Here is a 16,940-nt window from a genome sequence, read left to right as displayed (position 1 = left end):
TTTAATCTTAATAGAAGCTAGCTAAATAAAAGATAACCACCCTACAAAGAGATTAATGACAACCATTCCCTAGCAATGACGCCAATTGATAAACTCAAATTTAACATTCAAATGACGTCATTGTGAATTTGAGTTTAATGAATCAAATTTATCACCTTTACTCATGAACAATTTGACTAGATAGAGATAAGCAAGGGTTGTCTCCATAGGTGGATCTTAGGGAATCGAGCTCTCTATGAGGCGAATCTGAGATGACGAGAAGGGATAAGAAGTATCTGATATCATGTTTAATCATTTAGGTTGAAATAACTTAGGCTTTAATAAAAGATAGGACTGTATGAAAGCAAGACATAATAAAGATGATGGTATGAGATGCGGTGATCAAGGTAGTACAATAAAGTGATGAGTGAAATGGAGGAAAATATTGTTTAAGTTTCCTTAAACAAAGGGAGAGGGAGAAACATGGCGAGATCAGGACAACGTAGGTGACACATGAGGTGGATGGTAGACAACAATAGATAAGGATGGATGATGTATGTTGGAGAATGTGAATGATGGATATAGATAATGGATATTGAGGATGGATATGGAGGATGGAGGATCTACCTAAATGAATGTATTGAAGAATGACCAATGTAAGGCAAGAGACTAACCTTAAATTCCTATGTTCTGACAGGATCAAGTGATCTTCCTTATGCAGAACGGCCTTCCCACTTCCCTACTGATCCTTGAAAAGAACTCACAAGAGCACTCTTGATGGACCTTCAAAACTTCACTTCTTTCAATCTGACTGTCAAGGAATGTCTTCTTTTCACTAGGCCACGTCATCCTAAAAGAAGAGAAAGAAGAGAGATAAACTGCTAGTAATAAATGCCATTTTGGCGTCGCTAATTGCAATGTCCTAATAGTTTTTGGTTAATGATTGGTTGTCGCCAAGCATTAACCATAACCACTGGTTGGTCGCCATTCGATGAATCAAACAGCGACATGTGACACACCAGAAATAGAAACCCAAAAATGTATTAAAATTCATATCAAATTAAATATAAATCCAAAAATATAAATAAATTTATATTTTGAATTATAAAATTATATATATTTTAATGTAGTTTCTAAAATTAAGGGAAAATAATTTTGTGGCTCAAAACAATATTTTATAACTTAAATCTTTGCAGGAAAATCCTTAAAATACTTGAATATGCAAAAAATTCAAAATATCATTCTGAAAATGAGTTTAATTATTTTAGGATTGCTAACACACATATATAACCAATTTAATGTAAATCAATATGTATATATCACCATTTTACTCTATTAACATTGCGCGTCATCACTAAACTACTCAGCTTAGCACGAGAAAATATCAAAGACTTGTTTGTGTATATGAAATCAAAGTTTGTGTTTCCTTCTCTTTATATTTTTTACTTTAGCATAGAACTATATTAGGTAAACTATAAATACTTATCCTAATACATTCCAAAATAATCCACAAATATTGCTAACACACATATATAACCAATTTAATGTAAATCAATATGTGTATATCACCATTTTACTCTATTAACATTGCGCGTCATCACTAAACTACTCAGCTTAGCACGAGAAAATATCAAAGACTTGTTTGTGTATATGAAATCAAAGTTTGTGTTTCCTTCTCTTTATATTTTTTACTTTAGCATAGAACTATATTAGTTAAACTATAAATACTTATCCTAATACATTCCAAAATAATCCACAAATATTTCATACTTTCAGTTCCATCTATATCCACATCTTTAATATTGATTTCTGTAACTACATGTATACTCGTTCATGTTCTCCATACATCCATCTTTTTATATATTTTCTATAATAACTATATTTTACTTAATCTCTTCTCATGTTCCTCTTGTATCATCTTTCCTTAAAATTACTCTTCCTACTGTACTCTAACGTAATTATTCGTTTTCCAATTTATATTCTCTGCCTATTGTTTACAACTTTACCCCATTACTTTGTTTTTATTTCTTGCTTATTTCCCATTCTCCAATCCCACTTTAATTAACCTATTTTTCAAAACGACTTCCCTAGGTAGTATACCCTTATCCTAAAAAGACTAATGATTTATTAACCTTTTTCATCAATTAGATACTCCTAATGACATAATTGAATCTTTGGGGTAGTTTCTCGTGAATACTTTGTTAGTTTGTGGATAAGTTATGAACTAAAGGGGGTATTCACTCTAATCTATTCAACTAAGTAAAATACACTCTACCTATTTAGGGAATGATATAGAGTATAGGGTACATTCATTTATTTTTTATCTACAACTTAGTTTAGTCCTTCATATTGTTTGAGGGTATCCAATCCGAGATGATATGAACCCTAATAATTTTTTTGCTGAAAGCATCCAAGCAAAACATTAAGGAATAAGGCTTTATAAGGGTACCAATAAAATAAAGCTTTGTTCCCTTGACCCCCAAAGGTATTCCATGGAGTGACCATTCATGACCTTCTTCGACTCAGCCCCAAAGCCTTTTCTTCTCCATTCTCCAAAGCCTTTCCTTCTACAACAATGGATATATAAGAGCTGGAATTTCTCCGAGAATTCCATCCCGTGTAAGCATATGAATAATCTGGAATGTGATGTGGCATACCCAAAAGACTAAATAAATGCGTGGGAAAGAGGGTCAGATTAACCCCCAAAAAAGTTATCCAAAAAAGGATTTGACCTAAAGTTTCAAGGTACTGCCGCCAAATATTATACCCACCCAATGGTGAAATCCTGAAAAACAAACCTTTAATTTTATTAAAGGTTAAGGATAAATTTTCCCCTTTAATAAAATTCAAAGAAAATTAGCAAAGATCTCCAAAGGATGATCTTCAGGACAAGAATTCTAGTAGTTTGAATCTTGGGCCATAGTATTGCCTTCCTCGTAGTTTGTAGAAATATTAAATAAATAGTTAATAAATGATTAGTAGAAATATTTAAATCAAATTTTCTGATGGCACAAATTTTCTGATGGCACAAATTCAATAAAATTTTCTCCATGTAACTCCTTTAAACCTGCAGCAAAGAATAGGATTGCAAATCCTATGGATCTGGGATGCTGTTAAAAAAATATGGTAATGAAAATTTTCTAATAATAGTATATAAATTTCTACAGATGGCCAGATCCAATGCTTGTTCTTTCAAGTGTGAGTTTTCACCAAGAGATTGAGAGATGGTAATAAATGCTAGATCTACTTATATGGGGTTTTAATTGATAGAGTAAAGCCTGTACTTAAAAAAAAAACATAAACTAAGGAATGCAGATCTAACTACTTGAATTGTGAATTGAAATATACAACGTAATATTGTCTTCATTAACCAGAAAAGGTAAAACCAAGAGTTACACTTTCTCATGAATTTAACACCTAAATTTTTAAAATTTTATTTTTAATGTAGGAAATTATCATATTCAAAATTATTATAAACATTTATTTTATTAATATATATTTAATATCTTATAAAACAATCCATTAAGTCATGTATAAAATTTTAACATAGGTGGTATGTCCAGGTCGACCATTATGATTAACTGGTCAAAATAGTATCTGATTGATATAAATATCTGACCAAAAACATTGGACCTAGTTAACCACATGTGATTAAAATCTTGTGGCCTACATTGATGATTTATCCTGTTAATCAGATGGTCAAACATCACCCCTTAATGTACATGAAGGTCGTCATCTAAGATATGTGAGTAACATAGTTTAAACCATATGCATTTGGTTATCTTTATACAAATAATCGCACATAAAAAATGAAAGGATGTAAACCCATTTGCTGAGGGTTGATCATGCCAGACGACGACGATGTCATCGTCCAGGCGAATATCGACACGATGCTATGATACCAATTTGATGCCGGATGACGGCAGTATCATCGTCCGGATGGGTATTGAGACAGTGCGGCGATACCAAATTGATGCTGCACGACGGTTGTGTCGTCTTCCAGATGGGTATCGAGACGATGTTCTGATACCAATTTGATGCCGGACGTCGTCAAGGACGTCGTCCGGTCAGTACCGAGTATGATGGTTTGGTACATAGATAGTGATGGTCAGATGTCGACGGTGTCACCGTCCGACAGATAATAACCCTAATTGGGTAATATGAAACCCTAATTAGGTAATATGTTACTACAATGAAATGCGAGTGATGCGCCCTACGTGTCGTACGTGCAGGCTCCGACTCTAGGGAGGCGCCGAGCTCCGAGCTTGGACGGTGTCGCTGGGTGATGGAAATGGTGGCCTCTCAGTTCTCGTTGGAGGGATGAAGACGTCTGCGCCAAAAAAAATCAGTCTGTAGGGCTCCAACGTAACGGATGGACTCGTATGTACCAATAAGATGTTCATTTGTGTTCATAGTTTTCTCTCAATTACCTCTCTCACCTACCTAGCCCGAGTGCAGTGGAGTCAAGACAAAAGTGTACTACAACGGGTAATTTAACGAGCAAGCTGGAGGACGCCGTACCTTGTCAGTGCGTGGCTCATCGTGCAGAAACGTCGACAATTGCGGCAGTTTGGGCGGGTGTGGTGGAGAGGCGCCGGAGAGCATCGACGGCTCGACTGGCAATAGGGCATAGAAGCAATTGGTGGTACTTGAAGTTGGAGGGAGACCGAGCTGTGGAGGAGTGCGTGTAGTAGGGCGGCACAGGGTATGGTGGCAACTCAAGGCTGAGACCAATCTGGGAATTGGTGGCGGCCTGGTGCGGCGGTAGAGCTGTCAATGCGCGCATGCCAGCAAGCAGCAGTAATGGCCAGCCATGGAGGGGCACGAGTGGGATGAGCAGCCAACACGCGTGCGCTAATGTATGCTTGATGTGGAAGTGACCGCACGACAACCAATGCACCCATGAACAGGTTCATGCGCATTGGGGGGAAGGGGTCCTGGCGTTGCGGTGGCTTAGTACCTTGGGCGAGGGCACCGTGGGGTTCAGCAGCAAGCGTGCAAGGGTTGTGGTCATTCAACGGCCCGAGCCCATACTCGTGGCGATCTGAGTAGCAATAGGGGGGGAGGGTGGGGGTCACCATGCTGGTCAGCGTGGGTGTCTTGGGGATGCACTAAATTGGCGTAGTTGACCCACGATGGACGCCCCTTAACGATGCTAAAGACCGTCCGCAATTTCCCGGCATTGGTTTCTTTTCTTTTTTTAAGGGACTTATGTCTAACACCTAGAGGCCCCCACACTAGGTGGTCAGCATCGTGGAGGGTCCGGGCAACCAGCGCGTGCTGCGGCAACTGTCCAGAATTCTCATAGCCGCATTGACCAGGCGACTCGACATCCCATGCTGGTGTGACCCGATTGCGCATCCCATTCGACACGACGGCAATTAGCAACAGTTCACACTCACACGTTTGCGGGGGGGGGGGGGGCATGTGTCCGGAGGAACTTGTTTCCTCGACCGAAGCATGACTGGGCACCGTCGGGTCTGGATTGCTGATAGGGGTGTAGCTCCTCCCGCCGAGTTGCAGGTTCAGGAACTCCCCAGCACACCTCTTCAAGTAGACTCTGGGCGACTGTCGACTTGGAGAAGATTACGATGGATTGGCTCCGCCTCTGGGGAGGTCCTTGGGCCGGATCCTGTCCCAACTCGTGTCCTTCTTCCTTCCCGTTCGTCTTCTTTGCTTCTTCCTCCTTTAGTCCTTCTCAAGGATGAGACCAGAAAAGAACCAAAATAAACTTTACTTAAATTCTTCCTGGTCTCTGTTCTTAGGGCGCCCCCCTCTTCCCTTATAAAGGGGAGGTCAATTGGGCCCCTTAATGGGTCAACAAAAAGGTGGAAATTGGGGTCTATTAGGGGGCCCCTATATAATGGCCCCCCCATTACAAAATAAAGGAAGAATTAAAACATAAAAAGAAAGGGGAAAAGTAGGGGAGGGGGTCCAAATGACTAAGGACCCCCCATGACGTCGAAAACACGGACATATGGGACGCGTCGCAATGAGATGAAAACAAATAGACGAGTATGAAAACACAAACTAAAGAAGATGATGAAAATCAAAATGCGATAAATGAGCATGCATCACCCGGCTGTTGACGATGGTGGCACGGACAACAAATCAAGATGGCGTGCGCGATCAGTTGACTTGGCATAATCCACTTTGAACATTCATCAAAATACATGCATTTTACTATAATGCACTAAGCCTTAGTCTTCAAACTAAAATTGGAATTTTATCCCCTTACTTTTTAACAAAATCCCCAGATTTCATGATTCATTTCCGAAATTAGTTTTTTGAGAAAAATTGGATAAGTTAAAAATATATACAGAAAAATATTTTGAAATTTATTTCAAGTGAAAAACATGAAAATTAGAAAATGTGGCTTTAGAAAATTTTAAATTATGGATAGGCGTTTAAATCCATTTGATGTACAAAACCAAAGTATTCAGTCATGAAAAAAAAAATCATCATTAAATAAAGTAAAATACGGAGATACGGAAAAATAATTGATTTAAGAAAGCAAGTTGACTTTGGGATATTCTCTACCTCCTTGTCTATGTGTTGTGATTCATATGGAATTTTCATTTTTCCACCTTGCTATAAATTTTTATACAAGAAAAAATGCAGACAATCATAAATTATACTAACTCAGCCAAAAAATATGTGGTTAGGTTATCTGCGAACAAGTGTTATGTTTATAATAGTAAATAAGACTTAAAACATGTTTCTTGTGATCTGTATTATGTGGTTATCAAGCCAATCACAATTGAATATCCCACTTTAAGTTAATTCAAATAAATATAAATATATCTACATATCATCCAATTAAAAGAATCTTCATTGGTAAAATGGATTGCACTAAATTTAAATGGTATCAGTTCATCCTAATTATTCATGCTATTCTATTTTCTCCAAGGTGAGCACAATAATATTGGCATGGCCAATTTGGAAACCACGTGAGGCAACCTATTCCCTCTTAAATTTGAAAGTTGATAAAGATGTGTAGGCACAAGGGCATGTAAGTGAGGTGGCTATCTAGTGAAGCTGAATTTTACTATATACGTATTAGAACAGAGTTAAAATACATATAAACAACAGTAGACATATATCATAATCTTCACACAAACGTATGATTAATGAAATAATTTCATTATGTTCCTTTACATTGAGACGATTGTTTTCTCTTCTCATTATGTGCTCGAGTAAATGACTTTGAATATGGATGGAATGATTCCATTTTTAATCCATCCTTTTTCTGACATTATCAAGATGATAATGATTTAATAATAATATTGGGTTGCTTCAATTCAAAGTTTACAACTGTGCTCGTATAATGTTTTGTGAAGAACCATCCATAAAATATTTTATGTGATGCTATTTTTGTTTCATATCTTCTTGGACCTTTTTCATGCTTATCATTCTTTGGTTCTATTGTTAATTTTACTTTTTACATCTTAATACTTTTTATAATCCTCAGATTATTGGAGAGAGAGAATCTTAAGATGCACTAAGTTAAAAACTTTTCAGAGAAAGGAATAGAGGGAGAGATTAATTTAGTTTTTCTCTGGAATCATTATTTCTTCATCATAATGTTTTTTTAAGAACCCGGGCCAAACACTTGCATCATTTGCATTAAATGATCCCAAAGCATAAAAAATGGATATACAAGTATTGGATTTTACATTAGATGCTCTCCACAATTTATACCATGAGAACATTTAGATGACCTAAAATGTACACATGAACATGAGATTAGATCATTTAATAAGGTAGATATTTGTATATCCCAATCAGCCGAGGATAAGAAATGATAAAATGCTTTATGCTCTATTTTAAGACCGTTGCCACTTGACAGTCTCGATGTGCCCCCCATGGTCCAAGGAGAACTACTATGCGATTAATCAGTTGCCACGTTGCGATTGGGAAGAATATTTCCTTACAGCAGAAGCTTCTCTAACTGTTCGTGTCTCCTAATGATACATATTCATCTGACCTGGCCTCTCAGCTTGGACAATTGCATTAGATCACATAACTAGGAGTTACTAATGGGAGGAAATAATTAGTGGATAGTTATAAACTGTACATATTCAAGGCATATCTTAAGGAGAGACCTCAAACTATCCCAAGCGTCTCTCAACAACCAAGGGGCAGTTAAAATTAAGGAATGATACGGTCTGACCGAAGTTCGGTCAGACCGGACCGAACCGAACCGTTGGTTAGCCTTTTTAGGGCTGACCCAACCTTCCGGTCCAGGTCCGGTTCGAACATCGAACCGGACCGAAGACTGTTACTCGCTCTCTCACCTGCTCCCTCTCCCCCTCTCTTCCTCCTTTCTTTCTCCCATTTTCTCTCCCTCTCTCTCTTTCATCCTCTCTCCCTCTCGCCCCCTCGTTCTCTCTCTCTCTCTGTTGTCCTCTTTCCCTCTCGCCTGCACGTTCTCTCTCTCTCTCTCTCCTTCTCGTTCTCTATTACTCTCCTGTTCATTCTCTCTCTCGCTCATTCTCTCTCATTCTCCCGCGCGTTCTCTATCCCTCTCTTTCTCTCCCTCTCATTCGCTCTCCCACCCTCCCTTTTGCCATCTTTCCCATTCTCACTCTCTCCCTCTCCTTTTCTTTCCCTCTATCCCTCTCCCTATCTCATTCTCTCCCTCTCTTTCTCTCGCCCTCTCTCCCCCTCTCCCTCCTCTCTTCTCTTCTATTCTCTCTCTTTCTCTCTCTCTCTCTCCCTCTCTCTTCCAATCTTACTCTCTCTCTCTCTCTCGCTCTCTCTCTCTCTCTCTCTCTCTCTCGTTCGCTCTCCATCCCTCGCTCCCTCTTTTCTACTGCTCCCGTTCTCACTCTCTCCCACTCATTTTCTTTCCCTTTATCCCTCCTTCTATCTCGTTCTCTCCATTGAGGACATTTACTCTGATGACACTAAGCCTCCTTGAGCGTCACACCCTCGTTATGTATCGAAAACACTGAAGCAGTTGTCACCTGCCCACAAGCCGCCAGTGCAGAAGTTATCATCACCTGCCGCCAAGCGCCAGCCCCATCTCTCGCCATGATAACTGCTGTCGTTTCACGACGGCGGACGCCATTCAAATATCTTCTTCTTAATTTATAATCTTAGACACTTGCACCGCTATAAATAGCGTGGTGTGCAACTAAGATACAGAAATTTAATACTCTTCTCTTCTTCAATGTCCTTCCGTCGAAGCACTCTTCATCATTTTTCTCTGCTTTTTTCTTCAATTTGTTCTTCAACATGGTATCAGAGCACACTCCGATGAGCCCTGAAGACGCATCCTCAAATGAAGGAGTCATCCAGAGTCAAAGGCGACGGAGAACCCGATCGCCCATGAAAGTCTCAACGCCCTACATTCCACAAATCGGAATCAAGCTCAACCGGATGAACTACCCAGTGTGGCAGAAATATATGACAGTCATGGCTATCCTGATGTCGTCGATAAGCGACGACGTTCTCCTCATCATTAAAGATTGTGTCACAGCTCTTCATGCATGGAGAACCCTCAAAGGCAAACTCTCCTCAAGCTCAGAGGCAAGAGTTATTGAGTTAACAAACAAACTACAAAACATCCGAAAGAGGTACACACATAGTCGATGATTTTGTTCAAGAAATACGTAATATTGCTACATCTCTGGGCGCTATCGGGTGCTCAGTCCACGAGCGCACATTGAATTTCATTCTGCTTTGAGGTTTGGGTTATAAGTATCAAGCATTTAGAACTAGCGTAAATGCGCACTCCAACTTACTTTCATTTGACTCTATTATTACAATGCTTCAAGTTGAAGAAAATTTAACCAATTTTGGTGACAAAGAGTCAACTGAGTATCAACCCCCACCTGAAGCAAATCAGACTAATGCCGAGCAGCCCTCAAGGCAAAATCAAGGGAGAGGAAATCGAGGACGTGGTCGACATGGCGGAAATGAATCCACTAGGACTGGTCCGAAATGTCAAAATATGTGGAAAAATCAGCCATGAATCATCGGGCTGATGTCTGCTACGACTGGTTCGGACTAAGAACCCCACAGAACTGATCACCAAATCCGACGACAAAATTCAACTACCCATCGGTGCAGGCCTATTTTATGGCTCTCGGTGGAACATCCTCCGCACCATCGGCCAATACCACTCATTGGTATCCCGACAGTGGAGCCACATATCATGTGACTGCAGATCCGCAAATCGTCAATCCATCCACTCCCTATTCTGGCGCAGAAAAGCTCTACATAGGAGATGGAACAGGTTTGTCCATCAAAGCTACTGGTAAATCCAGTTTATTTACAAATATGCACTCTATACAACTTCAAAATGTTTTATATGCCCCTAAAATCAAAAAAATCTACTATCTGTTTGATAACTCTTGACAATAATGTTTGTGTTGAATTTCCCCCTCATGCCTATTTGTCAAGGATCAACAGACACCGGAAATACTCCTCAAGGGTGATGTGCGAGAAGGATTGTATCATCTCGCTGCGGCAAAGCCACCAAAATTTTTTTGTTGTGCGGGCATCCTACGAGTTGTGGCACCAACGACTCGGTCATCCCGCTTATAAGATTTTGAACGAGATTGTTTCTCGTTTTGGCGTTCCGTTAACTGATTTACCAAACCATAGCACATGTGAATCATGCGCTATGTCCAAAGTAAAAAAGTCACCTTACGAACATTCTGATCATGTTTTCTCCAAACCTTTGGAATTACTTTACTCAGACCTTTCGGGGCCATCTTCTGTTATTTCGCATCTCAACTTCTCTTATTATGTCACATTTATTGATGGTTTTAGTCATTACACATGATTATTTCATCTCAAGAGGAAGAGTGATCTGTTGGAAACCTTTATTTTATTTCAAAAGACAGGCAAATGACAATTCGATTACAAGATTAAAGCCCTGCAATCCGACTGGGGGGGAGAATACCAGTCGCTACATCAACACCTTCGACTGGAGGGTATTCAGCATCGAGTATCATGCCCGCACACTCATCAATAGAAGGGGGTCGCAGAAAGAAAACACAGGCGTGTCATTGAAAGAGCACTCTCGCTCATGCATCAGGCAGCTATGCCACAGCACTACTGGGACGAAGCAACCGCGACTGCTGCTCATCTCATCAATCGGCTACCTATGCCACAATTGAAATTCCGATCACCGTATGAGGTACTCCACTCTCAACCCCCTAACTAAAATTTTCTCCAAAATTTTGGATGTCTGTGTTATCCAAATCTCAGGCCTTATGCTACTTCAAAATTAAGCTCTAGATTGGAAAGGTGCATCTTCGTCGGATACAGCTCTTGCCACCATGTGTACATGTGTCTCAATCTTTGCACAAATAAAATAGTTATATCCCTCGATGTTGTGTTTAACGAGAACATGTATCCATTCCAATCACACAACCAGGCAATGCCACCTCTATCCAATCCACCCATACCAATATGTGCATCACCCCCTTTAGATCCATGTCAACCCATAAACCCATGCTCACTGATCCCAACTATCGAAACACAAACTCCAATTACTGAACCCACCAGTGAATCTCCCAACAATTCTGCTACCCCTAACTTACCATCCTCCATGCCACCTAGATGATGTCGGCCAAATCTATCCGAATTATATTCATCCTCCTCCAAGTATCCTATTCATTCATGTTTCATGTTGGCCAAAATACCAACCAAACCCACTAGTGTGACAGCCGCACTTAGTGATCCCCTATGGCGCCAAGCCATGTCTGATGAATATGCATCACTCATCAACAACTTCACATGGGATCTTGTACCTCCACCAAGGAACGTCAAACTAGTCGGCTGTACATGGATTTTTTGCACCAAGCTTCACTCCAATGGATCCCTCGATCGTTGCAAACACTGCTTGGTGGCACAAGTCTTTAGTCGAACCTCGGGGGTGGACTATCATGAAATTTACAGTCCGGTTCTAAAAAGGATGTCTCTAAGGATACACCTATCTTTAGCTGCCAGCCATCACTGGCACATTCATCAACTTGACATTTCTAACACATTTCTTCATGGTGACTTAGCGGAGACCATCTATATGCGTCAGCCACTGGGTTTCACCTCTCAGCAGCAACCTAATCATGTCTGCCGGCTTTGGAAATCTCTCTATGGACTCAAACAATCTCCTAGAGCCTGGTTTGCAAAGCTAAGCTCTTTCTTCCTCGCTCAAAATTTTACTGGTTCTAGGACAGATCCTTCTCTATTCTTCATATTCTCAAATATAATTCCGTTACACATACTCATATACGTAGATGATATGTTACTCATTAGTCCACAATCGCAACTAATCTCTCAAAATATAAACAGCTTAAGCACACAATTCGCTGTGCACGGCCTCGCCCAAGCCCAAAGCTTCCTCGGCGTTCACCTAACTCTCAACAACACAGGTTTGTCTCTTTCGCAAGAACAATATGCAATCAAAATTTGCAACTCCCTGCTCCATGATCACTTCTTCCAAAAAGGGTGGATCAACACATCTCCACAAAGATGATATATTGTATCGGAAAATAGTGGGCAGCCTTCAATACTTAACTCTTTTGCGCCCAAATATCTCTTTTGCGGTTAATAAAGTATGACAATCGATGTATGAACCTCAACCCAGTAACTGGGTTTTCCTCAAACACTTGCTCAGATACCTTAAAGGTACATTTGATTTTTCTTCAGTTTCACGCTAATACTCCTAACACACTGCACGTTTATAGTGATGCGGATTAGGCTGGCGATCCTCTAGATCGTAAGTCCACAAGTGGTTTCTTAATATAGTTGGGAAAGAATCTCATCAGTTGGACGTCTAAGAAGCAAACCACCGTCGCTCGCTCAAGTACAGAAGCAGAATATAAAGCCGTCACCAACGCCACCGCAGAACTCATCTGGATAAAATCTCTCCTTCAAGAACTCCAAATGTCCACCCCGTCACATCCAATTCTTTGGTGTGATAATATTGGGGCCATGTACCTCAGCAAAAATCCAGCCTTTCATGCCCGGACTAAACACATTGAAATCGATTTTCACTTTGTTCGTGACTATGTCTCATGAGGGCTATTGCAGGTTTCTTTGTTGTCGACACGAGATCAGCTTGCAGATTTTCTTACTAAACCCCTATTGGTAACTCGTTTTTCTCATTTTAGGATTAAGCTTAATCTCCACCGGCACTTGAGCTTGCGGGGGAGTGTTGAGGACATTTACTTTGATGACACAAAGCCTCCTCGAGCGTCACACCCTCGTCATGTATTGCCAACACCGATGCAGTCGTCACCTGCCCACAAGCCGTCAGTGCAGTTATCATCACCTGCCGCCAAGCACCAGCCCCATCTCCCACCATGATAACCGACGTCACTTCACGACGGCGGACGCCATTCAAATATCTTCTCCTTAATTTATAATCTCAGACGCTTGCACCGCTATAAATAGCGTGGTGCGCAACAGTTTAAGACACGGAAATTTAATACTCTTCTCTTTTTCAACGTCCTTTGGTCTAAGCACTCTTCATTGTTCGCTCTCTGCTTTGTTCTTCACTTCGCTCTTCAACACTCTCCCCCTCTCTCTCACCTTCTCTCCCGATCTCCCTCTCCTTCTCTCTCTATCTCGTTCTCTCCCCCTCTCTCTCTCATCCTCTCTCCCTCTCCTCTCTCTCTCATTCTCTCTCCCTCTCCTCTCTCTCTCACTCTCTCACCCGCTCTCCCTCTCCTCCTGTCTCCCTCTCTCTCTCACCCTCTCTCCCGCTCTCCCTCTTCTATCTCCCTCTCTCTCTCCCTCTCTCCCACTCCCTCTTCTCCTCTCTTCCTCTCTCTCTCGCGCTCTCTCCCTCTCCCCCTCTCTCTCAAACTCTCTCCTGCTCTCCCTCTCCTCCTCTCTCCCCCTCTCTCAAGCCCTCTCGTTCTCTCTCCTGCTCTCTGCCACCCTATGTCCTGCTCTCACTCTCCACCTCTCTCCCTCTAGTTCTCTCTTTTGCTCTCCCTCTCTCCGTCTCATTCTCTCGCAGACACTCTCTCCCTCTAGTTCTCTCTTTTGCTCTCCCTCTCTCCGTCTCATTCTCTCGCAGACACTCTCTCCCTCTCGAAATCTCTCTATTGAACTCCCTCCCTCTCGCCTGCTCCCTCTCCTTCTTCCCCCTCACTTCCCTCTTTGGCTCTCCCCCTCTCGTTCCCCCTCTGTCCATCTCTCACTCTCTCCCTCTGTCACTCTCTCCCTCTCTCCCTCTCGCACTCTTGCTCTCAGTCTCGCCCTCTCACTCTCTCACTCTATATCTGTGGTAGTCTCTCTGCCTTTGCACTCTCTCAGTGTCACTCTTTCGCTCTCATTCTCATTCAACACTGCTTCAGCACTAGAAGTGACATTATATGCAGTGAGAAGACTAAGTCAACTTAATGTTGACTAGTCAACATGATCAACCGAAAACCGGACCGGACCAAGCCCTGACCAAGACCGAGACCGGACCGTACTTCAGGTCTAGGTTTAGGTTTTTGGTAAAACCGGACCGAGATAGGACTGTGTCCTTCCCTAGTTGAAATTGACACCTCTGGTGTGTGTATAAATGCAGCCTTCTTCTTCTTATTGGTCATGAAAGAAATATTCTTGAGACTTCCCTGGAGACCTTTGACGTGTAACTTGGAGAGGTCTTTAAAGGAGTGTCTTGGTCTTTAGCGAAAGACGTGTTCTTGTTTGAAGGGCTGGGAGTTCTTTTATTGGTCTTCTCATCAAGTTCTAGAAATTGTTCTCACCCACTCGTCTTTTACTCTCTGCATTCTTCTGCATTATTATTCTATATCTGTTTTGGTTTTCAGTCATGACAGATTTTGTTCTCCAACATGATCGGTTGCTCAAACGAAGCCAAAAATGAAATGAGCAAGCGGTTTAGTTTATCATCTCAGTCATTCAATAGTTTAATGCACCTCGTTCTAGGATTGGGGGATGATGCGTCATGCTATGATCGAAATAGTCATGAAAATATTTCAGAACTTATTCAAATAAATAATAATTTGATTCATTCTCATCTGCCCACCCTTTTATTTGTCTATATCTATATTTATTTGTCTGTAAATATGTCTCCCTCTGTCTCCTTCCCTACCACGCTCTTTCTATATACCTCTCTGCCTGTATCTCTCTCTCCATTACCATTTATATTTCTCAATCTCGCCATCCGTATCTCCATCTCTCTTTATATTTGTACCTCCATCTCTTTATTCCATCTATATTTCTCAATCTCTCGCAATCTCTGTATCTCTATCTTTCTTTATAACGGTACCTCCCTTTCTTTATTCCATCTATATTTCTCAATTTCTTGCTTTCTCTGTTTCTCTGTCCTTTATATCTGTACTTCCATCTCTTTATTCCGTCTATATTTCTCAATCTCTCGCAATCTCTTTCTTTGTATCTGTACCTCCCTTTCTTTATTCCATCTACATTTCTCGATCTCTAGCTATCTCTACTTCTCTGTCTTTCTTTATATCCGTACTTCCATATCTTTATTCCATCTATATCTCTCGCTATCTCTTTACCTCCTTCGCTCTACTCTATCTATACTTCTCAATCTCTCGCTATCTCTATATCTCTCTATATCTGTCTTTCTTTATATCTGTACCTCCATCTCATTATTCCATCTATATCTCTCCGTCTCTCGCTATCTGTATCTCATTATAACTAAATCTCAGTCTCTTAATATCTGTATCTCTGTATTATCTTCTATGTATACATCTGTCTCGCTCTCTCCCTCGCTCTGGGTGGGCGCAACTGATGACGTAAAGGATGGATGACGTTAGGCAAATGTCCTATAGAAATTACGTCATGAACAGAAATTGCGTCATCCACAACGTCACCCACGTCCTCACAACGCTATACTCAATTACTCGCGGCAGAATCTGTATAAACTCCGTTTCTTCTGGGCGGCGCCGCCACCTCGTCTTTCGGGTCTATATCCGGCGTGATTCCCTCCATTCATAGCTGGCCATTTTCCATTAAATATAGAGACGGGCTGGGCCGACATTTGATATTACTGTCGATTTCTAATTCAAGTCATGATTGCCCATAAAATATACCTCCCGGCATTATTTTTTCCTCTTGGATGTGGTATTAAGCTTCCCGCGAGATAATTTTATCTTATCCTTAAGCGGTATAGATGGAGACTGGAGAGACGGAACGACATACAGATAAGAAAATTGAGAGAGATAGAATTAAATAACGACACAGGAATACAGAGGAATTTATGCCAAAGATTTATTTGAATTGGTAGAAGATGGCTGGCGCCGGTCGTTTAAGAAATGAAACAAGATCAATAAATGTTGCGGGTTAATAGCACGAAATATCCCGAATTTTTTTTAAAAATCTGAGATATAACTCTAACTTTTTTGTTGGCACGGTATATCCCAAACTGTCTAAGTCGACGCCGACATATTCCGGTGATGACGTGGAATTCATTGTGGCTGCCAGCTGGATTCCACGTGCCAGGTGTTTTTAGATAAGAGAGAGAGGCATTCTAGAGAGAGAGAGGAGAGAGAAAGAGTCATTCTAGAGAGAGAAAGAGAGTCATTCCAGAGAGAGGCGTTCTAGATAAAGAGAGAGGAGAGAGAGTCATTCTAGAGAGAGAAAGAGAGGCGTTCTAGAGAGAGAAAGAGAGGCATTTTAGAGAGAGAGAGAGAGAAAGGGAGAGAGTGGCCTTGTTCCTTGACTACGATGGCACGCTCTCGCCCATCGTCGACGACCCCGACTGCGCTTTCATGTCCGATTCTATGAGTTTTCTCTCATTTCCCTGCTTGTTCCCTTCTCCTCTCTCTCTAGAACACCTCTCTCTCCCTTTCTCTCTCTCTCTCTAGAATGCCTCTCTTTCTCTCTCTAGAACACCTCTTTCTCCCTTTCTCTAGAATGCCTCTCTCTGGAATGCCTCTCTTTCTCTCTCTAGAATGCCTCTCTCTCTTATCTAAAAACACCTGGCAGGTGAAATCCATTGTGGCTGCCAGCTGGAT

Source organism: Wolffia australiana, chromosome 14, assembly GCF_029677425.1.
Source record: "Wolffia australiana isolate 7733 chromosome 14, ASM2967742v1".
Taxonomy (NCBI): Eukaryota; Viridiplantae; Streptophyta; class Magnoliopsida; order Alismatales; family Araceae; genus Wolffia; species Wolffia australiana.
The sequence above is the reverse complement of the archived record's forward strand: the minus strand, read 5'-3'. Positions refer to the sequence as shown.